The following is a 13539-nucleotide window of genomic DNA, read 5'->3' on the forward strand; positions in this document are numbered from 1 at the left end:
ATCTGGAAAGATGAAAGAGAGCACAACAACCCACTAAACATTAGACGTCTTATGGACGTGCAGATCATGTCTATATTGCGTCGGTCGGTCCAAGACCAATTCTGTACGTCTACACGACGTGCAAACTAGGTCCGCTATTTGGACGTCTAACTATGACCCCACTTGGACGTCAATATGCAGTTAAACATTTGAACGTCGGACTAGGTCACTTTTTTGGACGTCATGGGGACGTCTAATACAGGTGCAGGAAATTAACATTATTTAAGAATATATTTATTTTTAAATGTATGTCAAAATTGTTGTTATCAATATTGTTAATCACTATGAATATAGATTATTTATGATTAAGCATCATTTATTTCTAATTATTTATTTGAGTATTATATTTTTTATCTATTTAATTAATTAACGAATGTAGGTATTTATTTACGTATGTTTTTATTTTTATTTGGAAATGCAATTTATGTGGGAAATTGTTAAGTTGATTTCAACCAGTCAACGCCACTCTGATTTGCTGAGACCGCACGTCATCATAAACTCCACTCTGATATGCCGAGGCAAAACACGCTAAACATTTTTTGGCTGCTGCAGTAGCTCAGCTCAGCTCAGCTCAGCTCATTCAGTTCAGCTCGCTCAGCTCAGCTCCGCTCCGGACCGGACTCAGCTGCCAAGCTATAAGGTAAGACGATATGTATAATAAGTTAATGTATTTGTAGTGTTAGTTGTTTTAGCTCTGTGGTCTTAACCTGAACCTGCTGGCGTTGCCTCTCTTCCCAGGCAGTTAGCTAACTAGCTAGCTAGCTAACGATAGCTAAACAGTGGCCATAGTTAAAATGGAATTGGAATTACTTTTGAGAACGACCGTAATGCAAATAATATTTACTGTAACCGAAGCTTTAACGTAGAAGCATTGTCCGGTCATTAAGTCAATGCACTAACCAGAGCTAGGCTGATAAGCCAATCTAAGCTAAATCAAAGAACCGTCTTTGGCTAAATTCGCTAAGCTAGCGTTAAGTTATATAAGTTTGTGGCACCCACAATTAACCTAGGCAACTGGGGGCAATATCAAGTGCATTTTGAATAGCCTGAAGAAGTAAGTTTATGTTAATATTACATAAATAAGGCAATTTAAAATAGTTTGTTGTGGGAAAACATTTATTAAAATAGCTTAATATGATGTGTGAGAATTAAAACGGCACGATAATTCTGGTCAGGTGTTAAATGTGTATTCCCGCCTTTAGCTTAGCGTTAGCTAAGCCATAGCATGAAGAAGTAAGTTTATGTTAATATTACATAAATAAGGCAATTTAAAATAGTTTGTTGTGGGAAAAAAAAATATTAAAATAGCTTAATATGATGTGTGAGAATTAAAACGGCACGATAATTCTGGTCAGGTGTTAAATGTGTATTCCCGCCTTTAGCTTAGCGTTAGCTAAGCCATAGCATGAAGAAGTAAGTTTATGTTAATATTACATAAATAAGGCAATTTAAAATAGTTTGTTGTGGGAAAAAAAAATATTAAAATAGCTTAATATGATGTGTGAGAATTAAAACGGCACGATAATTCTCGTCAGGTGTTAAATGTGTATTCCCGCCTTTAGCTTAGCGTTAGCTTATCGTTAGCTTAGCATTAGCTAAGCCATAGCATGAAGAAGTAAGTTTATGTGAATATTACATAAATAAGGCAATTTAAAATAGTTTGTTGTGGGAAAAAATTAATTAAAATAGCTTAATATGATGTGTGAGAATTAAAACGGCACGATAATTCTCGTCAGGTGTTAAATGTGTATTCCCGCCGTTAGCTTAGCGTTAGCTAAGCCATAGTGTGAAGAAGTAAGTTTATGTGAATATTACATAAATAAGGCAATTTAAAATAGTTTGTTGTGGGACAAAAATAAATGGCCATCTTCAACATTTTCTGAGATTTCTAATTTGTCTTTTTCTACTTGTGCAGATGGAGTCATGAAATGTGACGGGACAGCCACCGAGGACTTCATACTTCGGAGCATCTCAAACATGCACCACAAAGACGTGGAGGACACACCGCTGTCTCTCAGGACCTAGAATCTTAATGAAAGTATAATGATGTTAAGGGAAGGTGTAGTGGAAAGGTGTGATAGTGTTGAGGGAAGGGGTAATGTTAAAGGTGTAATAGTGTTAAGGGAAGGTATAATATTGTTAAGGGAAGGTGTAATGGAAAGGTGTGATAGTGTTGAGGGAAGGTGTAATAGTGTTGAGGGAAGGTGTAATAGTGTTGAGGGAAGGGGTAATGTTAAAGGTGTAATAGTGTTGAGGGAAGGTGTAATGTTAAAGGTGTAATAGTGTTAAGGGAAGGTGTAATGCAGGGGTCTCAAACTCATTTTTGCCGAGGGCCACATTGACATATTGGCTGTCCTCTGAGGGCCAGATGTAACTTACAAATATAAGAAAATGTAACCAGATGTAATATAAAATGAATGTAATTACTCCTTAATGTTAAATAACTCTCAATATACTATTTATTCAATCAAATATTACAGTTGCATGGAAAAATGTTTGCTTGTTGCTCTATTAACATAAATCCTTTTAATTTGTCATGTTATGAAATCCAAAAACTCCATCAATCAAGAACCAAACTATTCAAGTGAATAGAAATTACATCAAGTACAAGTTATATTAACTTTGATCAAAACGTTTGATACTGAAATAAGGCTTAATAAATATAAAATCAAAAATTGTGAGCTGTGACAGATTTAGCATTTCCTCAGATTTAGCAGTTCCTCATCCAACCACTAGTCGGAGCTGGAGCTGCAGCACCACAAGCCCGCAGTCTTTGCTTAGTCAGAGCTACAGCCCAGCCACGGGCTACAGGACTCAGCTGAGCCTGTCTGGAGCGTTTTGAAATTTTTTTAAGTTCTTCTGTGTATGAAATAAAATAACCCCACTAACCGGATAATACAGCTCTCTACAGTTCATCTTTCAGCCCAAGTAGCTAACAGCAGCAGTTTAGAGCAGCGTCACGGAGGCACTGCTCGGATTACATTATAAACAGGTCAGTTAGCGCTGCTAACCTCAGGATGTTTATAACTACGGAGTTTAATGCACACACCACGGCAGCAAGGTTAGACTGTTGAAGGCTACTGAAGACTACTAAAGCAGGCAACGCAGCGTAAGCAAAAAAAAAACAAAAACCACACACACACACCAAAATACAAGTTAAGATAAAATATGAAAACGAACATAATAAAGCATAAATAATTAAATTGAATTGCGGGCCAGATGTATGTTTATTTTGTTAACCCGTGAGGGGCCGTATGAAACCGCGTGGGCCGGTACTTTGAGACCCCTGGTGTAATGTAAAGGTGTAATAGTGTTGAGGGAGGTATAATATTGTTAAGGGAAGGTGTAATGTTAAAGGTGTAATAGTTTTGAGGGAAGGTGTAATAGTTTTGAGGGAAGGTGTAATAGTGTTGAGGGAAGGTGTAATGTTAAAGGTGTAATAGTGTTAAGGGAAGGTATAATATTGTTAAGGGAAGGTGTAATGTAAAGGTGTAATAGTGTTGAGGGAAGGTATAATATTGTTAAGGGAAGGTGTAATGTAAAGCTGTAATAGTTTTAAGGGAAGGTAAATGTTTAGTGAAATTGTTATGGTGTGAATCTAAGGTGTATGTTATGTTGATGTAAAATAAAGGCATTAACCCCAAATGAGATTTACTCATTATTTTTATTATTATATTAATGTTTCCCCAAACAGAAAGGGTCAATTTAAAGTCAACAGTGGTAAGGGGGTAATTAATTTATCCCTTGCTTTTACTGGTTCTTTGCAGGTTGACATGTTTTGGAAAAAGTGAGAGGGTTGAAATGCAATTTATTTGTAAAGCATATTGTGTATAACTAACGTGCATAACTAGTTCCAGAAGGTTGTGAACCTGTTCCAGTAATTGTTTGGCTTAGCTTTGTATGCGTTTCCAGTGATCTGCTGAAGCTGGAACAATGGAACAGTTGCCACCGTCTGAAATGGCACTACAGTTATGCAGGGAGCCTCAAAGTAGCTGGTCTATAAAAACGAATACATGTAAATTTCACGTAGAAAAGACGTCCACAACGACTTAATTTAAACTAGAATTAGCCCTTATCCGGAGGTCTGGGGGACGTCAATACTGGACGTGCAGAAGACGTCAGAAAAAAGACGTCGTCTGGCGTCACAGTCTGCACCTTCAGGAGACCAAAATTGGACGTGCAAAAATGACCTAGAAAAGACGTCGTTTCAACGTCTCTTTGTTTAGTGGGAAAGTCTTTGATAAAATCACTAGAATCACCCACTCTGAAAAGAGCCTGCCCCACAATGTGCGTTTTAAAAGGATTGTTCAGCATGTTGACACATTGTCTCAACACACATACAGACTCTCGCTTTAAATAAGTCCTAGACAAATTTAGAGAACTATTAGACTTTTAAAAGCAAGGGCGTAGGAGCGGGCTTGATATTGCCCACCCTATAGTTTCCTAGAACAACATTTGTGGAAATTACTTTTAATCACAAATAATCAATTTTTTTGTTTATTATTAGTTAACATCCAAGTAAAGGTGATTTTACAACCTAAACATGTTACTCCACATTACATTTACTGTTGTTAGACAAATATTATGCATGCAATGTCTGAATTATATACATATGTCAAAAATGATCAGTTATCACCTAATATTTAAAATAATATAACAGACTTGGTTATTATTATTATTATTATTATTATTTAATATTATTATGTATTGGCATGTAATTTCCGTTGTATATTTACATCTTTCTCCACTCTTTTAAAAAAAACTTTGGATCCTGCGCTTTTATTTTTTTTCTACTGAGAGCTCTTCTTAAGATGGTGTCCTTTTATGTAAAAGAATGTAACTTTACGTTTTATAGAGATTTTTATAAACGTCAGGACATGTGGTCTTACTGTGAACTACAAATGAACAGAAGTCACGTTTCAGCAGTGTTTCTTAACCCTGATTTTATATATTCTACTGCATATTAACACTGTTCTGCATATCAGAGCTTCCTCTGCTTTAAATGCACGCAATAAAGTAAGTGGTGGTATGATGTGTTTAATACACTGCTGGACAGTTGGGGTTGGATCTTTGCCTGCCGGGAGACGGGCGGCAGTGGTGGGTCAGCGTGACGTCAGCCGCCAGCCACTTTTTCATCGACCCGGCAGTAGCTGCGTTCAGTGAGCAACAATAAGGCTGCGTCCAGAAACTTTTGCTACTCCTCCTCTCCTACTCCTCCTTTCCTACTCCTCCTCTCCTACCCCGGAAGAAGGTGGAGGAATCGAGGAGAGGAGAGGAGGAGGAGGAATGGAGGGAAGGAGCTGTAATTGGGGAAATGGGACAGCTGATCCCTTTTAGATAGGATGTTGACTACCGTTGAACTGAGCCAATCACAACGCTCACTTTCAGCACGTTTCAGAACATTACTGTCACACACAGCTAAAAATTCAGATATTCCAATAAAATCCTGTTTACTCCCAGCCGCATTTTTGGCCGCATCTCTCTGGCAGCCCTGTCTGACCTTAGCCTTATGAGGGATTCAGTTCCTCATCAGTCCCTAAGTTAAAATAAATAAGTAAATGAATGAATTAATTAAAATTATATATATATATATTATAAATAATATATGTTTTTATATGTATAACATGATACACATAGGGTCATAAATATAGTTTTACTGAGCATACGGTTTATCTAAACTATAAATTATATTACTGCTTTACTGGCTGTTTAATTAGATAAGGAACCTAGTTAATTAATATGTTTATGACGTATATTTGGGCGTTGCCTTCCCCATTTTCGCGTGCTCTGTGGGCGTGGATGCAGTGATGTCATTGGAAAATCCTTAAAAGTCTTCCGGAGTAGGATACACTGATGTAACCTCTGTTGGAAGCCTACTACAGGTGGATTTTAAGCGGCTTCTTTCGTCTCCTATGGTATTCGGACAGGCGGCAAGATGGCGTCACGAAATCAGTTTCCGGGTCACGGAGGAGAGGAGGAGGATCGGTAGGAAAAAGGAGACACTGGGTGCGTCCAGAAACTTTTGCTACTCCTCCTCTCCTACTCCTCCTTTCCTACTCCTCCTCTCCTACCCCGGAAGAAGGTGGAGGAATCGAGGAGAGGAGAGGAGGAGGAGGAATGGAGGGAAGGAGCTGTAATTGGGGAAATGGGACAGCTGATCCCTTTTAGATAGGATGTTGACTACCGATGAACTGAGCCAATCACAACGCTCACTTTTAGCACATGCCGGATACTGCCCAGCCAATCACAGCTTCTGAATAAAGCTCAACATACAAAAATAAAAACGAGAGATCAATAAACACAATTCCAAATTCTAGAGATCAAGCTTCAAAGTGCAGCCTGATTAGCCATTGATGAAGGTTGCATATGTAAATATTAAATTATTTTAATAGTAAAATATGATTTCATTGAATGCAATAAAACAAATAACAAATCTTAATAAATAATAAATATAATAATACATATTATATTTTGCATACATGTTGAAGTGAAAAAATATTAGATGAAACAGCATCAATGGAACATTACTGTAACACAGCTAAATATTCAGATATTCCAATAAAATCCTGCTTACTCCCAGGCATTTTGGCCGCATCTCTGGCCAGTGAGATATATATATATATATATATATATATATATATATATATATATATATATATATATATATATATATATATATATATATATATATATATATCATGTTACAAATATGGGAACATTAATAAAGTTTTACTGAGCATACAGCTTATCTAAACAAAAACATATATTAGTGCTTTACTGGCTGTATAATTAGATAAGGAACCTAGTTAATTAATATGTTTATGACGTATATTTGGGCGTTGCCTGCTCCTCGCACTGCTTTTCGCGTGCTCTGTGGGCGTGGATGCAGTGATGTCATTGGAAAATCCTTAAAAGTCTTCCGGAGTAGGATACACTGATGTATCCTCCAATGGAAGCCTACTATAGGAGAATTTTAAGCGGCTTCTTTCGTCTCCTACGGTATTCGGACAGGCGGCAAGATGGCGTCACGAAATCAGTTTCCGGGTCACGGAGGAGAGGAGGAGGATCGGTAGGAAAAAGGAGACACTTTTGGGGTTTCTGGACGCAGCCACTGGCTGTATTCGGAATGGCATACTACATACTACTCGCGTACTAAATCTGCCTAAAGCCAGTATGCAGTACACAGTATGTGACCAAACTGAGGATCTGTAGTGCACTACAGGTACCCGGATGGTGTACTACTCCGCTCCGATTCCGCAGTGTGCATGGGGAGCTATCTTCGCGGTGTACTGCATCCCAACATGCATTGCGACTGGCTTCTCCAGCTCGCTTCAGAAAAAAACAAGATGGAGGCGAGTGCGAGAGATTTTTAAATTTTATAAATAAATATATTTTTAAATTAAGGGAATTATTTTGGAAAGTATTGGCTCATGATTCCCTCAGTTTTAATAAATTATTCTGTTACTTTAATAAAAAATTCCCTCAGTTTTAATAAATCGTTCTCTTTATTTAATAAATAATTACCTTTGTTTAATAAATCGTTCTGTTGATTTAATAAATAATTCCCTGTGTTTAAATACATATTTTTCTTTTAAATAAGGGAATTATTTGAATACAAATTAATAAAATTGTTTGATTTGTGTTGAGATTGTGTAAATATGAATGAGAGTTTGTTTAAATGTTTTCTTCTTGTTGGTACTTACATAGATGAAAATAGTAATCTACTAAAATAAATAGAAAAACATATTTAAATATAACTGGAACATACTTGGGTTGTGGGGGCTGCTGCTAATTGGTTGTTAGAATTGGGTTAGCTGCTAAACTCTAAAATAAAAGCAGCAATTGCTGTTCTGGACAGTATGCAGATCTCATTAGTTTTAATAATGAAAAGGTAGGACATTTTTCATGTTCTTTCTGTTTACAACTCACTCTGAGGAATTCGGAGCACTACAGAGGACTGACTGGTGTGTCATGGGGCCATGTAGGGTACTACAATCAAAAGTGTTGCAGTACCGAATACTACATACTGGGCAGCGTGTAGTATGCAGTACATACTAGTGCAGTATGCAGTACGCAGTATAGTAGTATGCCATTCCGAATACAGCCACTTTTGGGGTTTCTGGACGCAGCCTAAGCAACGAATTATACCCGGAAGTGTTTCGTTTTTCATGCTCCTCCCGAGTTTCCATTTCAAAATAAAAGCAATGAAGCGTTTGAATATGTTACACAATTAAATATAGTTTTACCAATCTGGAGGGTTATCCATTGCTTTAGTGACGTCTCTAGTTTATATGTAACCATTTCTGTTACAAATTTGAGTGATTTAAAATTATTATTTACGAAAACACTAGCCTTAACTTTAAACAGTAATATTAGTGTGAAATGAATCAGGGAGAGAATTTGGCAAAACAGTATAAAACATTTTTTATACCTCAACCATATATTCCATATTTACACATGCTGGGTCAGAAGAGACATTTACCCGTAGATGGCAGTAAGAGGTATGGTTGTTATCTTTTTTACAACTGTGAAAGCACTGACATGCTTCTTACAAACCGATCTATAATAATAATAATAATAATTAATATCAGTCTGCAGCCTAAACTATACATTGTGTCAGCATAAACCCATAGTGAAATTAATTCATCAGACCCTCCTCTGTCAGAAAACATGGAGTTATCTATGAAAAAAGCGTAATTGTAGACGTAGGAGTCACTTATACTATAGGCGATAAATGGTTATATACCATTAAATGATATGAATACAGGATGCGCATAGTTTTATCAGTCTGCTGTCTAAACTATACATTGTGTCAACATAAACCCATAGTGAAATTAATTCAGTAGACCCTCCTCTGTCAGAAAACATGGAGTTTACTATCAAAAAAGCGTAATTGTAGATGTAGGAGTCATCACACTATAGGCGATAAATGGTTATATACCATTAAATTATATTAATACAGAATAGGCATAGTTGTATCAGTCTGCTGTCTAAACTATACATTGTGTCAGCATAAACCCATAGTGAATCAGACCCTCCTCCTCTCCTTTGTTTCATCCAGACACCCAATAATTAAAAAAAAAACAATGATTGCATGTGATATTTGTAAGGAGTGGTATCATTTTGAATGTGTTGGAATACAAGAAACACAACCAAATGAAGACATAAAATCAACTGTGTTTATCTGTTCTTCAGACGAATGCAAGTTAAAAATACACCCATTAAAGAGAGGCTATATAATTAAAGGTAAAAGCAAAAGATTCAGTACATAACTAATATCAACTGTGAAAATGATGCAGAGCCTTTTTTGAATTGCAATTCTGTCAGCACCAAAATTCCTGTAGGGCATAATTTAAAGGCTAATAGTAAGATAACTGTTAAGGATTCTGTCACTGACATTAATAGCATCACAGCGAAATCAAAAATGACTATTTATAAGTCTTTCGGGGTTGATGATAAAGTTCAAGAGAATGGGATGTGTGATCTAGTCAGTTCTTCAGACATGGAATCTGAGGTCGTTGTAAAAACACCAACTAAAAACAATATAGCTTTTGAAGTGAATTCTGAAGAGTTTACACTCACACAAAACATTTCGAACATATAAAGGTAAAAAACATTAAAGAAGAAGAAAGCAAAGCTGTAGTTCAACAAATTATTTCTGAAGACACATTAAAGTGTATTCTATCTGAAAATGCAACATTTGCTAATTTTTGTACTGACATCCCACATTTTGCTTCTTTTGATTTCTCTGAGGAGGAGTGGCATAAAACACACTCAGAAAAAAAGGAAGATATTTAAAACCCTATTCATGGGAGGGTGTGTTCTATGAAAAACTTAAAGAATCTAATCCATACTGCATATTGATGTTCAAGAACCACTCCTTTAGCACATCTCATAAAAGGAACAGTAATTCACCATATTTTAATTTAAATGGATACTGTGCAAATAAATTGTGCACAGTAAATGTAAAAGTAATCATGAAGAAGGCTGATAAACCGCACTTTGAAGTCACTTACACAGGGAAAATAAAACATTCAGGTCACACACTTCAGGCCAGGCCATTCAGGTTTCCTGAAAGACAAAATTAGCAAATGATCTAGAGAACAAAACAGCTTTCAAAATTTATAGTAACTTGGTAGGCACAAGTGATCTTCAACCTTTAGCAGCTCAAAATAGAAGTGGAATTGGAACAAGCACAGCAATATTAAGAAAAATTAAATCTGTGGCACATTTTAAAAGTTTTTTAGACATTGATGAAGTTAAGTCCTTACAAATTCTTAAAAATAAACTAAACAATGCTGACCCTAGCGACCAAATTGTCAAAGGTTTCATTCAACTCATTCAAGTGTCCCCTTTAAAAGTAATCTGTTTCACAGAAGGGGGAATCAAACTCTGGCATGATATGGTACAGCAGTGTTCTGCTTTTTGGGATGCAACAGGTGGAATAGTCTCAAGTAAACTAAACCAAAAAAGACTTCTTTTTTTATGAAATAGTTTTGTCAACATCAACAGCACCATTTGTATCCGCCCCCATTGCTTTTATGATAAGTGAGGAACACACACAAAGTGCCCTGGAACACTTTTTAGTTACAGTCAGGAGCACTGAGAAAAAAAATACTAAAATCTAATACACAACCCTTACAAATTAACAGTGATCTCTCAATTGTGCTCATTAATGCGTCAATTAAGGTGTTCAATAACGAAACAATTGAAATGTACCTAAAACATTGCTGGAGAATCATAACTGGAACAGCCTCAGAAAAAGATTTTGACTTTACCATCATGCGAAACTGCAAAAGCCATCTTATGAGGCAAGGCAGTGAAATTGGCAAAAGCCAGTACAGTGGAAAAAACAGCAGATACATGGTTGGCATGTACTTTTTTAGTCTCTTAGTGAATTCTACAGAACTCAAAGAAATTTGCGCAGTTGTTTATGATATTTGTATTATTCTCTCAAGTAAAACTGATTCAGTATTGGTAGACAGGAGCTTGGAAAACATAAAGCAAAAAGTTTTCACTCTAAACCAGGAGTTTGAATACGTAGAAAGTGCTGAGAACATAGAAGATGAGTACAGCACAATTATTAAGAATACTAACTCACCTTTCATAAAATGCTTTGAAAATATCCGTTGTCAAGCAAAGAAGGACATGAATGTAGAAGGCAAGGCTAAAAATTGCTATTATGGCCCAATGCTTTTAGAGGAACTTTTTACAAATGTTCTGCCTGTTATACCTCTTTGAAGTGACCTCATGTCAGGGAACTTGTCACGGTTTTCAGCCAACTACCATATTTAAAAAAATCCATATAAATCCACATAAAACTACATCAATTTGTGAGGCCACATTTAAAAACACCAAATTATTATTTCTTAAAGCTCACCTTCCGTCGTTTTTTCTTTCATTTTAAAATGTCTAGTTGTGGTCTCTAGTATGAATGAATGACATGTGAGCCGTTTTTGTAAAAAAAAAGTGCTCAGGTGTCTCTGTATAGCTCTTTTTTAATGGACTGTTTTAGGGGTGTGTCCAAAATGACCGGATTCCAGCTTTGCTCATGAATATTCATACATGCAAACAGCATGCAAATATCTCTCCTCTGATTGGCTAGGAGCACTGCGACGCCCCTCCACCGCTCTGCCGCTCACTGCCTCCCACCTCCTAACTGATGAGCGGTGATGTTGCGTCGCTTCAGCTCCGCCTCTGGGAGTTTCTCGAGCCAAGGTGGGCTGGTCTGTGAGTTTCTGCCTACGTAGGCAGAAAGATAATTCAAAATTCACCCGTTTTTCGGAGGGGGGGAGGGGGGATTTCTTTGCTTAGCTCCTGCAGACAATGGGGGCTGCAAAACAGTTTAATGTGCAGGTGTACACATTCAACTCGGAGAGACCTACTGTATTCCACAAAAAACAAGAAAAATCGGATTTTCGCGGAAGGTGAGCTTTAACAACAAAATGCAAAGAATTGATCAATGCATTGATCAAATTCATGTCCTATATCAAGCTAAAGAGAGAGAATTCTGTGAGAAAATTAAGGTAAAAATACACAGAATAAAAAAACAATACCTAGACATCTCCGTAGATCAATTCAAAAGCCACCTGTCGCAAACACAAAAATATTCAAATTAAACCAAAAAGGTATGGCAAGCGCCCATGAAAATAGCCCAAAAGAAATCTCCAAATTTTCAAATAATTTCCAAAACTGTTGGTTTAATTCCACTATGCAATGTCTCCTTCGGCTGGATGCTATCAAAAGTACACTCCAATCTCACAGTACGCAAAAAAGAATTAATATGGCACCAATGAAAAAACACTTGGCCAACTTATTATGTTCCGCCATGCAAAATCCTGGAAAACTATTCACTAGAACGACATTAAAAGAGGTATTACTCGAAATTGAATCCCTAATTCCCTCACTGAAATTTGGCCAACAAAATGATCCACTTGATTTGATATAGCCATTGATGAGTTGGCTGAATAATTTGGGCATTAAAACACATGTCAACATTAAAAACAAAGATTACTGTAATGTGTGCTCAAATGTATTTCTGAGTGATTTACAAAGTGATTCAGTCATTTATATCCCTCAGGATATCCAAAGAAAAACTACTCTTAAACACTTGTTTAAAAAAGAAATAATAGAACATGAGTCACCCAAACGATGTGAACATTGTTTGAGCTCTATGACAAGATATTCAGAATGGGTCACAACTCCAGATCTTCTAGTTTTACATGTGCAAAAAATTTTGAATTATGAAGGCTTACTTTCAAGAACACATATAACCCCATCACTATTCATAGAATTGCCAACTCAAGGATTATAATCAAAAACTACACAATATAAATTGCAAGCTATTATTTGTCATTCTGGGCAAACTTGTACAAGTGGGCATTACTGGTCAGTGCTTATATATGACCAGCAGAAAATGTATGCAAATGATTCTATAGTGCGTCCAGATAATAGCACAGATGATGAAACATCAGGGGTTATTTATTTTTTTGAAAGATTACATTCATCTGTTAACATTGAGGGTAAACTCCTGGACAACAAAGTCTTAGAATGTCAGATATCTAATGAGACGTGTGTGCCTAAACTATCAAGCAATGGTTCAGAAAGTAAAGAAATAAAACCTGGAAAAAGCCTGTGCCAAAGTTTGAATGCATCATGCACACACAGTTTTACTCCTGCAATCACAAATGTCATGTCACTGGTTCATTCATTTTTAAAAAATACATCAGCCATTACAACTTGTCATGAACGTCTTCTAACAGCTGAAAAAATAAATCACTCAGATACATTTGAACATGCTATTAGAAAACTGGAACAAATCAAATTGGAAAAAGTTACCTATTTAACTCTCTCTGGTGAAATTACAGCACAGTCTATATATTCCTACAATAACAGCTTTGTACAACAAACAGTTCCAGGGAAGTTCTTATCAAGTGATTTGATGTACACTCATATTTTGACTTGGTATAGCTGCAAAGTATGCAATAAAAATTCAGCTAT

General features: G+C 36.4%; 1 long non-coding RNA gene across 3 annotated transcripts; it reads left to right on the top strand.

The window, feature by feature from the left end:
• The first annotated feature begins 27 nt into the window (after nt 1–27).
• On the top strand, nt 28–3684 carry LOC125803997 (uncharacterized). Of its 3 annotated transcripts, none has more exons than XR_007440488.1 (4): nt 28–679; nt 1955–2188; nt 2335–3341; nt 3418–3684. It is a non-coding gene; the product is annotated as an uncharacterized LOC125803997 (long non-coding RNA). The 3 variants fall into 3 exon arrangements; XR_007440487.1 differs by having other exon boundaries at nt 1955–2111; nt 2202–3341; XR_007440486.1 differs by having other exon boundaries at nt 1955–2098; nt 2189–3341.
• The last annotated feature ends 9855 nt before the right edge of the window (nt 3685–13539 follow it).

Source organism: Astyanax mexicanus, chromosome 8 (assembly GCF_023375975.1).
Source record: "Astyanax mexicanus isolate ESR-SI-001 chromosome 8, AstMex3_surface, whole genome shotgun sequence".
NCBI classification, from domain to species: domain Eukaryota; kingdom Metazoa; phylum Chordata; class Actinopteri; order Characiformes; family Acestrorhamphidae; genus Astyanax; species Astyanax mexicanus.